The sequence below is a fragment of the Megachile rotundata genome, chromosome 2, assembly GCF_050947335.1.
Source record: "Megachile rotundata isolate GNS110a chromosome 2, iyMegRotu1, whole genome shotgun sequence".
NCBI lineage: Eukaryota > Metazoa > Arthropoda > Insecta > Hymenoptera > Megachilidae > Megachile > Megachile rotundata.
In genome coordinates, this window is record NC_134984.1 from 16,652,141 (window position 1) to 16,669,710 (window position 17,570).

Below are 17,570 nucleotides of genomic sequence, written 5' to 3' on the forward strand. Positions count from 1 at the left end.
TTTTGCAAACTGGATCGCTCGCGCGTTTCACTATTTTGCACTTTTCAAATTGGAAAAAATTGTGCAATTATCGCGATTTCTATTGCTGCGCGATTTTTAATTGGATGGAATTTTTGTACTCTTTTCGGGGGAATGAAAATAATTGGACGCTTTGTTTGAAGAGTTAATTAATGAAAATTTTTATTAATTATGTTATTTAAATTTTTATTATTTTATGCTTATTCCGTTTGTTAAGGTTCCGTGATAAATTATTGGTTGGGTTCTTAATTAAAAATAAAATAAATCATATCGAGGCAGATTATTTTTTTAGTGTGAGATAAAATTTTTTTGTGTGTAATTTAGATTAGATACATAATTTAGATTATTTTCTTGGTTAGAATACTGTGTACGTAAAAATAGATGTATACAGTAGACTCTCGTTATATTGCCGTTTTCTGCTGTTTCAGCAATTATGACATTTTGTAACAACCTGTTATATCACCACTTAAAAACCTGCAATTAACTTCGATTTTTTTATCAAAGGGGAAGTATTTCAACACTGTTGTATGTAGCAAAAAATTGCAAGTTAGTTAAACGTTGATTAACACCGATTTATAATACTTCTCTATCAGATGATCGAAAGTATAGAAAAAACTCCACATCACGACTTTTTTATTCGTTCAAAAGTCAACAGAGACTTCGAAGAAAGTACTTGAATAATTTCTCTACTTATTACGCCACTTTCGATCATTTTCTTATATAAACAGAGAAATCCAAATGCCGTTATTTGTTCTCGAAGTCATAGAATCAATATTGTTGCTATAAGGTGTAATTTTGAGATCGCAGAGCTCCATTAGAGTGTGGAACGCACCAGAAACACCGTGACCAAAGCATGCAAATAAAGAAATGGATTGTTCGAAAGAAAGCTCGTAACGTTACATCACTCGCGTCAGAATTTTGCACAGCGACATAAAGAATAACAACTTTCGCCGTCCATCGTTTGTAATTTGGTGAAAGTTCGTCGCATTTCTTTCTCTTCCTGGGGACATTCCCCTTTCTCAAATAAGAAAAAATCATTTTTTAATAGCTCGTTAGTCACCATTTTAATGTTGAATTTAACCTTCAGATTTTAATGCTTTTTATTTATTTAAGTACCTATTATAAATTTCACAATGGTCAGTCTCTCAAGTCTTCTATTAAGAAATGAACACAATTATTACATTTGACTTATTAAAATTTTCCGACGTCGTAAATTCGACAAAATGGCGACAGTTCAGGGAAGAGTACATTTTATCATGACATCAATTTGCTTAATTAGTTATTATCTTTATACTTTATCATTGGTATTTATATAAAGTTGTGTGTTTTATTTTAAAAGGAAGAATCTAACGAAGGGTTACCGAAGGGGTGGTTTGTTTCGTCGGGGAAAAATTGTCCGATTTAATTGAACATGCAACGGGAAAGTTTGCTTTGACGATTCTAATCCTTTTTTCCTCGATTCCGTCACGCGTGTATTTCGCACGCGTTTCCCCGTTCGATTCCAACGAACCGATTGTCGCTAATGCTCGTCGGGCACGTTCACCCGGCACCTTGTTAATATACACGTATTATTGCAAAAGCGACGAAATCGCGAATTCCGTGCTGGCCGTTGAATATCGCGCGAAAGGCATCGCCGCGTTTGCACGTAGAAACGATAAACGGGTGCGCGCTGAATGTTAAAATAGAAACGACGATTTTCACTCGTTTGCAAAATACTCGGACGTAAGTACATTTTCTATTGGCGAGACTATTCGAAACGCATGATACGATTGCACGAGGAAAGTCGAAACTCACCTGTCTATCCGGAATGTATGCAGCTACTGCGCAAGCATACAAATTCAATACGGTAAAATATCGCAACATGGGGTTGCGGAAGCGGAAAGCTCTTGAAACTGGCTTTAGAAATGGAGTCTTCCTTGCAGCGGTTCATTGTCAGAATTCTGTCAACGCCGGCAGGGTTCGCGAATCTTTCGATTTATCTAAGCTGTGGCATGATCGCAGTGTGATTTGAATACAGTAGCGATATAGCGAGTGGTAACAATGAGTGTCGATAATAAAGAACGTTGATAATATGGCGATAGCATAGGATGACACATGGCGATACGATGTGTGATGACACACTGCGGGACTATAATAACATATGGCAATGGTGGTCATATAGCATATGGAAATATAACACGTAGGTAAGGTATGACCATATAACGCGTGGCTCTATAACTCGTAGCTATATGTATAACTCGTGACTATGTAATGTCTGATAATGTCACACATAGCCATGTAATTGGTTAATATACAATATATGGTCATATAACGCATGGTCATATAACGTGTGGGTATATAACACATGCTTATATGACACATGACTATCTGACGCGTGGCTGTATAACTTATGACTATATAATATGTAATTGTGTAACATGTAGCCATGCAATGGGTTGCCATATCACATATGGTCATATAACACATGGTCACATAACGTGTGGCTATATAACGCATGGTCCTATAACGTGTGGTTATTTAACGCATGATCTTATAACGTATGGCTATATAACACATCATTGTATGACACCTGACAACATGACGCGTGGCTATATAACTCATGGCCATATAACAAGTGAATATGTAACCCGTGGCTATATAACACAAGTCTAAGAAACGCCTCGTCATATACCACCTAGGTATCACATGGCCATATAACACGTGGCTTTATATGATTATGTAACTTACGGCTATATAACACGTGGTCATGTAACGGCTATATAACGTTTAACAATAGATCACATGACAAAATGATTCATGATAGTAATATAGTACAGCAGTAGTAATGAGAGGTAATATTGCGTGGCGATATAAAGCGTGGTAATAATGATGCGTAATGATAATAGCGTATGGCAATATAATGCGAGATAATAATAACGCGTATCAAGTGTAATGGGTAGTAATGATAACGTATGGCAATATAATACGTAGCAATAATAACGCGTAGCAATAGTAATGGTTGGTAATAATAACGCATGGCGATATAAAGCATGCTAATAATAACGCGTGGCGATATAAGACATGGTATTAAAATCGTGTAATGATGACAACGTTTTGGCAATGTAATGCGCGACAATAACGCGTAGTAATAGCAACGAGTAGCAGTAATGAACGCATTGTAATAACACTAAGGCAATATAACACGTGGTAATAAATAAGTCATGGCGACGTAAACGGCGTAATAATGATACTTGCATGGCGATGTAACATTTGTTGGTAGGAGAACGGTGTCGGCAATATAACGAGGACTTGTATCGCTATTCCTTTACATGCATCCGAAATTAAGATTTTATACGCAACGTTAAAACAACGTAGCAAAATTTACCATAAAAACATTAATTGCAACTTTCGAAGCGACTGAAAACACGCGAAGTGCAACAGTCTCCTTCTGTCGCGCATATGTTAAACGTTAGTTAATACCGGGAACTTGTTCGGCATTATAGACGATATTTTATTACTTCTTTTTTGCGATCTGGTATCACATGATTCTCGGAAGACAGATGACTGCTAACATCGTACAAGATACAGAAACCTCGTCCAGTGATTTGATTACTAAAAAGGATATAAAAATGTCGTCCACTTTTGAGTCACATTTCTGAATAAAATTGCGAAATCGACCTTACTCGAAGGCGAATGTAACATCATTGAATTAGATTATCTGATACCAGATTCGCGTGTTATTCGTTTCACGTTGCGTGGTTCGTTATCGTATATGACGATCTATTATGATCGATGATATTTATAATGTACGTGTTTACGTGGATGTCGTCAACTGTTGCTCACGACGCTGCTTAATTAAACGTCTAGATATGTGTTAGCTAAACGTTTCAGTTGCACATCATATTTCTGCACTTAGTATTAGCATCACCCTTCGCACGATTGACGTCACGATAAATGTTCACGTATATCTTCGAATCACGTTCATTTGGATTAACAACTATAGAACGTAGGAAACTAGGGAGTTACGAGTACCTGGGGATATTTGAATACACCTGGGGTTTCAGTATGATTATATTGGAATATCTAGGAAGATCTAGGGGTGTGTAAAGATATCAGGGTTATCTGGGGATATTTAGAGATATCTAGGTACTTCGAGGGATGTCTAGGGATATTTAGAAGTATTCAGAGGTATCGTGGGATGTCTAGGGATATTTAGAGAAATCTAGGGGTATGCAGAAGTATCTAGGGACGTTTAAGGCTATTTAGGGATATTTAGGGGTGTTCAGAGGTGTCTAGGGACGTCTTGAACTATTTAGGGATATCTAGGAGTATTAAGAGATATCTAGGGACGTCTCGAGCTATTTAGGGATGTCTAGGGGTATCCAGAGGTATCTAGGGACGTCTCGGGCTATTTAGGGATATCCAGGAATATCTATTGAAACTTGAGAATATCTAGAGGTACCTAGAAATACATAGGGAATCATAAAGATTCCTAGGGATATCCAGAAATACTCGGAGTCAGCTAGGAATATTTAGAGATGTTTACGAATATTTGGGGATATCCAGAGATATTTGGAAATTTTCAGGAATACCTAGGGACATTAATAGTCATCAGGGTACGTCTATAGACATTCGTGAGTGTCTACTGATTTCTAGGAACATTTAAAAATGTCTATAATCTCTAATATCTAGAGATATCAGTCTGTATTAGTCTCTAACTAGTCTCTAATATCTAGAGATTTCTGAGGACATCCAAAGACCTGAGGATCTAGGGATTTATAAATTTAGGGATACATATGCTCGACATAAGACATGCACATGTTTCCTTGCAGTACTAATATAGAAAAGTTTGTAAAATATTTTTTTAAGGCCCGATACTAAATAAGGATGAAAACGACCATATATCAAACGCACATTCGTCGCGAGATAAACGATATTACGTGTACTATGCTCGAGTAACACGAGCTCAAGAATAAGTCATGATTCAGAGCGATCCACGAGACCTTCCAATTTGGATAATCGCCTCATAGGGTCAACTCGATTACGCAAGGTTACTTCTCCGTCTGGCTATTTCTTCTCGCGCTCTTCACCTTTCTCTCGGCCTTTATCTGTCGCGTTGAGTCAATGAAAATTAAACGTCGGTGTTCAAATAACCGTATCAGTTTTATCGCGACGAGTATTATTCTCAAGTATGTGCAATATTTAATCGTTCGTCTGCTGCAATTATACTTTACCGAGTGTAGATTTGTTCTTTTATTATTCATGCTTCTGATTCATCGGTTGGTTCACAAATTCTAACTAACTTTGAATTTGAAAGTTTACATTTGCATATTTTAGAATTGGCTTTTAGACCTTCACGCTTTTTGGGTTTTGAGTATTTGGATTTCTAAAGTTTCTAGTGATTTTGATTTCATTTTGATCGGCACATCCCTAAATCACTATATCTTCATATTGGAACATCCCCAAATTCCTACGTCCACAAGTCGGTACATCCCCAAATTCCTACGTCTCCAAATTCCAACATCCCCAAATTCCTACGTCTCCAAATTCTCACATCCCTAAATTCCCACATCTCCAAATTTCCACGTCTCCAAATTCTCACATCCCCAAATTCCCACATCCTCCAATTCCCACATCCCCGAATTCCCACATCCTCCAATTCCCACATCCCCCAATTCCCACATCTCCAAATTCTCACATCCCCAAATTCCCACATCCCCAAATTCCCACGTCTCCAAATTCTCACATCCCCAAATTCCCACATCCTCCAATTCCCACATCCCCAAATTCCCACATCTCCAAATTCTCACATCTCGAATTTCTCACATCCCCAAATTTCCACGTCTCCAAATTCCCACATCCTCCAATTCCCACATCCCCAAATTCCCACATCTCCAAATTCTCACATCCCGAATTTTTCACATCCCCAAATTTCCACGTCTCCAAATTCTCACATCCCCAAATTCCCACATCCTCCAATTCCCACACCCCCAAATTTTCACGTCTCCAAATTCTCACATCCTCCAATTCCCACATCCTCCAATTCCCACATCCCCAAATTCCCACATCCTCCAATTCCCACATCCCCAAACTCCGACATCTCCAAATTCTCACATCCCCAAATTCCCACATCCTCCAATTCCCACATCCCCAAATTTCCACATCCCCAAATTCCCACATCCCTAAATCCCCACACCCCCAAATCTCTACATCCCCAAATCACTATCACATCAATCACTTTCCAACTCATTCCTCCACATCTATCCACATCCCCAAAACTTCACAAACCCCCAAATTCCTAAACCCTCCTTATTCCAACATTTCATCATTCCATACATCCTTGCAATCTTAAATTACCAAAATTGTAAAATTTAATAAGAGAAGTATCATAACAATATATGTACATGTTTCAATCGTACACCATAGTAGTACAAATGGTGTGAACATTTCTATTGCGCGTGCCATACGGTTAATAGCAGCAATAAAAAGTGGTGTTGGAAAATGACTACTAATTTACAAAACACTCGCCGGCTTGTTTCACAAACAATTTAACCATACAGCATCTTAACACACGCTGCACGTTCCAAAGAAATTATTGCCCTATCATTTGCGATGACGAGCCGTTCGAGATGCATTGAATTCCTGGAACTACTATTCAAGAAAGAAGTAATCTAACGGTTGCACAAGTGTAACAAGAACAAAGGTTCATCGACGTCATCAATGAACATCGGGTATTCGATAAACGTAGAAACTTCCGTGTGTTCGCTGTATATGTACATTGAAGTACATTCGAGGATAAACTTTAGATAAGAAGAAATATTTTGCGAAAAAAAAACATTACAATTCTGGAATTTTTTAAATTCACAAAGTTTATAAATTCTCAATTTTTAAATTTTCAATGTTTATAATTTTTCAAATTTTTTAAATTGTCAAAGTTTATGAATGGTCAATTTTTTAATTTTCAATGTTTATAATTTTTCAGTTCTCAAATTGTTAATTCACAAAATTAAAAGCTTGATGATTTCTAAATTCTCAAATTCCTGATTTGGCAATTTTCCAAATTCTCAAATCCCCAAATTCCCACATTACTAATTTCTCAGTTTTCCAAATTCTCACACCCCCAAATTCCCACATTACTAATTTCTCAGTTTTCCAAATTCTCACACCCCTAAATTCTCACATCCCCAAATCCCCATATCGCTAATTTCTCAGTTTTCCAAATTCTCACACCCCCAAATTCCCACATCACTAATTTCTCAGTTTTCCAAATTCTCAAATCCCAAAACTCTCACACCCCTAAATTCTCAAATTCCCAAATTCTCAAATCTTCAAATCCTCACACCCCTAAATTCTCAAGCCCCTAATTTCTCCATTTTCCAAATTCTAAAATTCCCAAATTCTCCCATCTCCAAATTCTTGAACCTCCAAATCCCCAAATCCCCAAATCCCAAAATTCCCAAATTCCCATATTCCCAAATTCCCACACTCACCCATCACCCAAAACCCAATAACCCCATAATCCCACTTTCTCTCCATAAAATCCATTTCATTCCCGACTGTACCCTGCTAATAATGATTTCCGCGTCACCAGTTATCTCCCTACTCTTACGTAACTCCCGATATCTGCCTCTTATATTTGTAAAAGGATCTAGGACTGCGAAGTGAATCACGCGTGATCGTGTCGAGTGCTAATTATCGCATTACAGTGAAAGGGTAAAAATAAGAAACTCGGTGCTGTTGCAGCAATTCCGTGAAACGTAGAAATTAGCTAGGAAGTCTCGATTAAATACCGTGCCTGAGAATTATATCGACCTTGTCCTAAGACCAAGGTAGTCGCTCTTTCGTATTCTGTTACGGATACACTGTCATGGCTGGAATGCTTCGGAGTTACACAAGGTGTCTCGAAAGAGTACATTGTGGAGATTGCAGGAAATGCAGGAAGAAAGTTGTAGAAAATGTCAGTTCGTTAGTTGTAATGACACATGTAGTGATGGGTATGAACTGAACTTTTTGTGGGGCTGCGAACAAGTTTCAAACTTAGTGATGGGTACGAACTAAACTTTTTGTGGGACTGCAAACAAGTCTTGAGCTAGTGATGGGTATGAACTAAATTTTTTTGTGGGACTGCGAACAAGTCTCGAATCAATATTTTATATTGTTTATAAATTTATAAATTTATATATTTGGCAACTTAGACTTGTTTTTAATTTAAGAATTTTGCAGTATATTATTTTTAAACATAAAACGTTAGAAATTTATAAATTATCGAATAAATTTGTAAAAATTATCAAATAAGAAATGATTGCATAAATTCTGGAAATTATCAAATAAGAAATCATCCAATAAAATGTAGAAATTATCAAACACGAAATCGTCGAACTTGTAGAAATTATTAAACATGAAATTGTCGAACAAATATATAGAAATGATTAAACTTAGAAATTTAGTAAAAAATTCTCCGAACAAAGAAGTACAACAATACTAATTATTCTATAAGTCATCGACAGGTGTCAAACAAAAAGATTTACATCCAAAAGAAACGAAAGCATGATCCATTAAAACGTTGTAATCATAATTACACTCGATAATAGCGCCCATACTGATTAATTATACAGCAGTAAAAGAAAATGAATTCATCGGGGAACTAACTTTTTATAGTGGAAAAAGACGAATATAAAGAAAAAAACGGTAGTTAATTACTGTTTACACCTACTTCTTCGGCACCGTTTAAAAACGTGTATTACATAATAATTCGATCAATGAAATATTTCAATACTAATTCGGTGATCTAATACTCGTGAAATAGTGATACGACGCTAATACTCGTTAAAGTGAACTATCTATACACCGAATCGCGTGTACTAATCTATAATTTACGGACACATTAATGCAGCCATACGCGATATATCATTCAGCAGGTGTAATAACAAACGAGATTGAGAACAGAAACTGCAATTACAATGCATTTGAAATTCATACGTATTACATGATATCGTTAATAATATACCAAAAAAAAGATATTAATGGTGATACATAGTAGGTATTTTTAATTAATTACTTAAATACACGTTTGTTAGAAATTTGGTTAATGATAGGTAATTGGTGTTTGAAGAAAGAGTAACAAATTATAGGAGGTTTTAATATTTTTAGGTTTTAAATTTTTTTAATTTCAAATTGACAAATTATCAAAATTTTTTTTTAATTTTCAAATTGTTATATTGAGAAATTGAGACATTGTTAAATTGTCAAATTCCCAAAATTTCAAAGCTTTCAAGTTCTTAAATCCCCAAACTCTCAATTTCCCTAGTTCTTAAATCTCCAAATTCTCAAATTCCCTAGTACTCAAATCCCCAAATTCTCAAATTCCCTAGTACCGAATTCCCTAAGTTCTCAAATCCCAAAATTCTCAAATTGCCTAGTTCTCAAGTTCCCAAATTCTTAAATTCCCTAGTACACAAATCCCCAAATTTTCAAATTCCCTAATTCCCAAAATTCTGAAAACCCCAAATTCTCAAATTCCCTAGTTCCCAAAATCCCCAAAATTCTGAAAACCCCAAATTCTCAAATTCCCTAGTACTCAAATCCCCAAATTCTCAAATTCCCTAGTTCCCAAAATCCCCAAAATTCTGAAAACCCTAAATTCTCAAATTCCCTAGTACTCAAGTCTCCAAATTCTCAAATTCCCTAGTACTCAAGTCTCCAAATTCTCAAATTCCCTAGTACTCAAGTCTCCAAATTCTCAAATTCCCTAGTACTCAAGTCTTCAAATTCTCAAATTCCCTAGTACTCAAGTCTCCAAATTCTCAAATTCCCTAGTACTCAAGTCTCCAAATTCTCAAATTCCCTAGTACTCAAGTCTCCAAATTCTCAAATTCCCTAGTTTCCAAAATCCCATAAATTCTGAAAACTCCAAATTCTCAAATTCCCTAGTACTCAAATCCCCAAACTCTCAAATTCCCTAGTTCCCAAAATCTCCAAAATTCTGAAAACTCCAAATTCTCAAATTCCCTAGTACTCAAATCCCCAAACTCTCAAATTCCCTAGTTCCCAAAATCCCCAAAATTCTGAAAACCCCAAGTTCTCAAATTCCCTAGTACTTAAGTCTCCAAATTCTCAAATTCCCTAGTTTCCAAAATCCCATAAATTCTGAAAACTCCAAGTTCTCAAATTTCCTAGTACTCAAATCCCCAAATTCTCAAATTCCCTAGTCCTCATTTCCCCAAATTCTCAAATTCACATCGAAGCGTTAATTGTTCAATGGAATTACAAAGCAGACGATAAAAGCATACAGAATAATAAGAAACTAATAAAGCAAAGTTCAAATACATAAGCCGCAAATGTAAACGCACCAGCGGTTTCATTTATGCATGAAAAGCTAGTAATGCAAATTACGTTTAAACTCCGTTTACCCTATCAATATTTATCAACGCGTCGGTATCTTTGTTGAAGTAGAACCTGTTGAATGTGATCAACTTTAGTAAAATTCCGTTACTATCATTTTTTTTCGTTCGCGGCCGATATTCATCACGAATTTTGAAAAGTTCATCGCATGCTCACGAAGAAATATTCTGGTGAGATATCCGATAACTTTTTCTTCCAGGCGAAGATTACACGCTCACGACATAAATAAAGAAATATTCAGATTAATGAAATTGCAAGGTAATTTATAATGGAGATGAGATGATACAAGAATATTTTATATAAAAAACTTCTTATTTCATGCTACCTCAACCATGTGTCCATGTTGTTTTTTTTACTAAAATTCTATATTTAGTTTTGTGTTTGCAATTTTGATAAATCAGAGGATTTTCATTTTTATGTCAATGTTAAAATTTTTATATTTTTTTTTAGACTTTTGCAAAATTCTTACTGGTGTGCAATTTTAATATTTTAAACATTTAGCACTTTAAAAATGGCAATTTAGAGTATATGAATGTGAAGTTAAGTAGGTTAAATTTGATCAGACTGGTCTGAATAAATTTGCTTTTATTTTCATACGATGAAAGTTATTTGTAACAAACAAATTTGATTACTTGTTAAAGAGGTAACAATTCGAGATGTTCAATTAATATACATTCGCATGTGTACAATAAAATTGATCCTCTTATGCAAAGAGTGAAGGTCGTCTAATCCCAGCTGTAACAAATGGCTCGACACAGAAAAACAAAATTTCTATGGCACACCTGAGGATAATAAAACCACGCACTTGTTTCAAACTTGTTATGACACAACATTGTGAATGTGCTGCTTCTATTTCATTTAATATGTAAATATATAATAATATGGAAAATTCTGACACTATTTAATTACATCAAAATGTCATAAAACTGACTTTAAGTGATTCATAATAATTTTTAATACTTAATGAAAATACCTAAAAGTCTCAATATTCATAAAATGGATTCTAACAAATAACCTAACCTAACAAGTAATATAACTTAACAAGTAACCCCACCTAACAAATAACCTAACCTAACCTAACAAGTAACGTAACTTAACAAGTAACCCCACCTAACAAATAACCTAACCTAACAAGTAACATAACTTAACAAGTAACCCCACCTAACAAATAACCTAACCTAACCTAACAAGTAACGCAACTTAACAAGTAACCCCACCTAACAAATAACCTAACCTAACAAGTAACATAACTTAACAAGTAACCCCACCTAACAAATAACCTAACCTAACAAGTAACATAACGTACCAAGTAATCCCACCTAACAAATAACCTAACCTAACCTAACAAGTAACATAACTTAACAAGTAACCCCACCTAACAAATAACCTAACCTAACAAGTAACATAACTTAACAAGTAACCCCACCTAACAAATAACCTAACCTAACAAGTAACATAACTTACCAAGTAATCCCACCTAACAAATAACCTAACCTAACCTAACAAGTAACATAACTTAACAAGTAACCCCACCTAACAAATAACCTAACCTAACAAGTAACTTAACTTAACAAGTAACCCAACCTAACAAGTAACCTAACCTAACAAAGAACCTAACCTAAAAAATAATTAACCGACACTCAATCGAACCATGCGTTAATCTCATCATATAAATTAAATGTCACAACAAATTACAATAGATTCCTATCGAAACATGTTCATACGTCCAAAGACTTTCATAACTGTAAATTCGATCATGATTAAAAGAAGAGTTTTTCGTTTCGAAATTTTCTTACGTATAAGAGGTTCGGTGAAAGTAGTGCAGTTGGGTGAAAGTCAAATCTACCGCGTTAAATCTTTCATATACACGTATACATGTATCAAGACAATTAATTAAACGAAAGAACAGGTTGTTGGAACGTTTAATTAGTAACAGCTTCCTAAAAGCACCGGATATTTACAGCAACTGGAAACTCGTTTGCTTAACCTTATTGAACGTACAAGAAACTATATCAATAACGACGCTTTGCATTTCTCGAAGGTAATTGAAGTAAGATGTTAGGGCTCTTATCGTTATTTCCACGGGAAATCACAGCCGAATGTTATCGGATAAAGACTTGTTTATCGCAATCTTGATCACTTTAACAACCTTTAAATGCTAGATAAATTGTTGAGCTTCTCATTAACCTTTTTGCAATTTTCAAATGTAAATCATGTAAATTATTTAACTCTATATTTGACTATTCTTTAAATTTATATTTATTCAGAGAAAATTTAATAGGAAAGTTTTGATCTTTTGGTAAGTTTGGAAATTTTGAAATTGGGGAATTTGGGGAGTTGGGATTTAGAGAGATGGAAATTTAGCGAGATGGGAAATTAGGGAGATGGGAATTTGAGGAGATGAAATTTAGGGAGATGAGAAACTAGGGAGATGGGAAATTAGGGAGATGGGAATTTGAGAAGACGGGAATTAGGGGGATGGGAAATTAGGGAGATGGAAATTTGAGGAGATGGGAAATTAGAGAGATGGGAAATTAGGGAGATGGGAATTTAGGGAGATGGGAAATTAAGGAGATGGGAATTTGAGGAGATGGAATTTAGGAAGATGAGAAACTAGGGAGATGGGAAATTAGGGTGATGGGAAATTAGGGAGATGGGAATTTGAGGAGATGGGAATTAGGGAGATGGGAAATTAGGGAGATGGGAATTTGAGGAGATGGAAATTAGGGAGATGGAAATATAGGGAGATGGGATTTAGGAAGATGAGAATTTAGGGAGATGGGAATTTAGAGATATAGGAATTTAGGGAGATAGAAATTTAGGTAAATGAGAGCTTAGAGAATTGGAATTTAAGGAGATGGGAATTATGGATTTAAGAATACAAAATTTTATCTTCATTTTTAACAGGAATATCCAGAGGAAATGTACTAGCAGTTCCTAGATTCCAAGAGTCTAGTAATATACATACTCTAATGTATTCTAAATATAATGTAAATTTACACGAATGTGTATATCTCTCGTAAATGGCAATGGAAATATCATTGAATGTTACTAGAAAACTCTGTTATAAGATGTTCCAGAACAAAAGTTATATTATTCCAGTAGAAACGATACAAAATATTTTGAACGTTGTCAAGAACGCGCCGGCGCTAATGACCGCCATTTTAAACATTCTCAATTATAAAATGACCGCCAACAGCGTTACATACGCAACTCCAGTTTGAAACTGTGATTGATTCCTTTAAAATGTATCAAAATCACACAGTCCGCAATACACGAATATTAGTTAACAATTTCAGTTAATGTTAGTTAATATCAGTTAACGTTAGTTAATTTTACTAAAATTCTAATCTAAATTATAAACTTTGCTGAACATGTCACACCTATTTGGAGTAATGCACCTCACATGCCCACCTAACTTACAATTTTATTAAGCCCTTATGCATTCCATCAAATACAATCATTGAACGAAGTGAACTCACACAAATTTTGTCATACAATCTAATGCATAATAAACGCAGAGCCTGAAATAATGGCTGAATGCTCGAGTGTTCACAGAATCCTAACGCGTAAATATTTTATCCAGCATAAAATTGTTTAGAACACGAGTAAAAACAAAAGCAACAGACATGAGGTCGCGGGCTGAGCAAAAGGCACGTACCTGAAGGAGTCGCGTCGAGTCGCTGCGATCGCGATTGTCGGTCCCCACGGCTATGTTGGGTCCCCACATTCCACCTGTCAGAAGGTGGGTCCACTCTCTCACGGACGGTAAAGGAAGCAAAGAAGCCACTAACGGCAATAAAACGGCTCGTGTATCCCGACTTTCTTTCCTAACTGTCTCACCTAACCGCCCTCGACAACTGGCCACTTTTCAATATGGCTGTTATGGGACTGTCCATTTTCCTATCCTTGCGTACATACCTGTTTAATGTCCATTTTTCATTAACGATTCCCGCCGCATTCCTGATCCGTTTGTCGAAAGTCGATCGGAATATCAGCACCGACTGTCCTCGATCCTTCAGTGAGGATCCTCCAGTTTTTCCATGGAAATGTTCACCAAAGCACCGAATCCTGCGTACTTGCAAAACCACGCGTGGGTATGGAATGTAAATGGGTATACCGAGGAAATCGGTAAGGGAAACCGGTACAGAGTACTTATCCACGATCACTAAGGCACAATCGACGAATACGACACTGTTCCGAGTGTTTTTGTTAATGGGAAAAGATTGAACGGGATTTCTCGTGTGACTAAACTCCAAACAAACTGTCGTCCACAACGTTCTCCACAACGTAACTGGACACCGGTAGGTAGGGGAACTGATCGGAGGAAGAACGAGTGCTAGAAGCGAGTCCCAGGTGGAAAAGAGGGGATGTGGGTGAAGTGGAGGAAGGGAAAGGGAGGACATTTCTGTCCTGGTCAGGAAGGAGGATGGACAGTAGGCGTTATAGGGCTCTATACAGTTCCGTGTCTATAGTTGGGTGCTGGTTCCCTTTGGAACAAGTGGGAGGGGGTTATTTTCATTCTGGGAGGATGAGAATCTTCAGATATTTGGAAATAGTCAGAATTTTAAGTTTGTATAGGTAGAAGGTTCCAAGATTTGTAGATTCATCTGTCTCAATTTTTAAATTTGCAAAATTTTGTGTTTCAAATTCCTGTGATACTAAAATTCCAAATTTCAAGGTCTTATGGCTTCACACTTCTAAATTTATTACTCCCTGATGCACCAAATCTCTAAATTTTTAAGTATTTGAATTCTTAAGTCTCTAAATTTCCATATCTCCAAATTCCCAACTTCCTAAATTCCCATCTTCCTAATTCCCATCTCCACAAATTTCCATCTCTTCAAATTCCCATCTCCACGAATTCCCATCTCTTCAAATTCCCATCTTCCAAATTTCCCATCTCCTCAAATTCCCATCTCCCTAATTTCCCATCTCCCTAATTCCCATCTTCCAAATTTCCCATCTCCTCAAATTCCCATCTCCCTAATTTCCCATCTCCCTAAATTCCCATCTCCTCAAATTCCGATCTCTTTAAATTCCCATCTCCCAAATTTCCCATCATCTCAAATTCCCATCTCCCTAATTTCCCATCTCCCTAGTTTCCCATCTCCTCAAATTCCCATCTCCCTAATTTCCCATCTCCCTAGTTTCCCATCTCCCTAAATTCCATCTCCTCAAATTACCATCTCCCTAATTTCCCATCTCCCTAAATCCCATCTCCCTAAATTCCCATCTCCCTAGTTTCCCATCTCCCTAAATTCCATCTCCTCAAATTACCATCTCCCTAATTTCCCATCTCCCTAAATCCCATCTCCCTAAATTCCCATCTCCCTAATTTCCCATCTCCCTAAATCCCATCTCCCTAAATTCCCATCTCCCTAGTTTCCTATCTCCCTAATTTTCCATCTCCCAAATTTCCCATCTCCTTAAATTCCCATCTTCCCAAATTTCCATCTCCCTAATTCCCCTCTCCTTAATTTCCCATCACCCTAAATTCCCCAATTTAAAAATTTCCAAAAGCTAATTCCACTTACAAACCTTAAAATAAACAATATTTGACTTGTCCAACCTCTCTCCATATCTGACCATGCTCCCCACGCTCGAACTAAAAATTCCCTCTTCCAGGATTATCCTAAACCCAAGTTCCAATTATAAGTATCTCTCCGTTTATTTTTATTCTAAAGCCTACATCACAACCGCATATTACCTAATACTCTACTCCATTGTCAACTACAAATATGTACCTTATCATCTTTTATTATCCATTAATACGAGATGTTTGTATAACTGTACACGATATTATTTACAATAATATTATGTTTTGATTTGTTGATTTACGAGATACCTAGGTAGACAAAAATGACATAGTCAAGTAGCGGAGATAATGAAAAATCCCGATTTAGAAACCGATCGTCTTTCGGTAATTTACGGCAAACGTCGGCCATGAACGAGACAGTCCGCAAACAATCAAATGTGGTATTTACTGTTTGCGTATTGTGATTACGAGATGATGTCTTTTAATCAGAATGACGGAAGTACGAACTGTCGACATATTTTGCACCTGTTATATGTATGAGAGTAATTACGTACATAAATAGTATGAATGATCATAACATATTGCATAAACTTATGACGAAAGTTTTCTATATGAAGATACCAAGTATCTGATCTGCGTAGATATTTTGAGAATTATGGTCACTTATTGTTAGTATCACCTGTTACAGAATTTACTCGAAAATTTGCATGAAAGAGATACATTAACGTACCGGTGATGTTTGCGTAAAATAAAAATGTAATACGTCTTACTTTCCACGTAGAATGTATCACTTTGCATGTACGTAAAAAATTTGTTCAATGGTGATAAAAAGAGAACTGTTGTTATGACTGCGACGAAAAAATGCAAACAGAATGGTGGCTGCCGTGATTGTATGCATTCATGGAATGAGAAGAAATATTTGAACCGTCACCACCGAGTACACCGCAAAATTACATAATAATTCCTTTTGCGATTGAGGCCAATCGCGTTGCGTAAAAGATTCACAACGTTTGCTACGCTCTAACTACTTCTAACAAGGTGAGCTTTCCGAGTGACCCACTCAGATTTTAATGAGTTTTTGCATATTAATAGAGCATGTTATTATGCCTCTTCATATATGCGATTTTCGACGCTGACGGTCAATATTTTAGACCTGTTACCGAAAGCTTAACATTCTGACTACGTTTACTATTTTATGAACAGCGTTTTGGCTACAAAACCGTGGAGCGGTTGGTTAAACGCTGGAATACTAAATGAAGCTTGTTTTTGCACGCGAGTTCAAATCCATCCAACTAAATTTTAGAGTAAATTTCTTTTTTATAATTGCACTCTCATAAATATGTATAGTTTGTATTTTTCACCTTTGATGCAGGAATAAAATCTGTATACTTTTTATTAAATGTAAAGTCTGAAATCGTGTATTAATTTTGTGAGCAAATAAAATTTTTCCCCGAAAACGTAATAACATATTTCATCGTGCACACTGAAGCTCTTAAACTTTTATCCAGAATCCCAAAATCCTGAATTTTCTAGATTTAAAAATTCCAAAGTCCTAAAATTAAAAGATTTTGAATCCCAAAAACTACAAAATGTAAAATTTCCAACGTTCCAACATTTGATTTTCAAAAAATAA

The 17,570-nt window shown here is 36.0% G+C and overlaps 1 protein-coding gene across 1 annotated transcript in view; it reads right to left on the reverse strand.

The window, feature by feature from the left end:
- LOC100883420 (uncharacterized) overlaps positions 1-14,716 on the reverse strand; it is a 76,072-nt gene extending 61,356 nt beyond the window's left edge. The window contains exon 1 of the mRNA XM_012283125.2: positions 14,320-14,716. The gene's annotated coding sequence lies outside the window, so the exon portion shown is untranslated. The remainder of the gene's footprint in view (positions 1-14,319) is intronic.
- Positions 14,717-17,570: the final 2,854 nt, after the last annotated feature.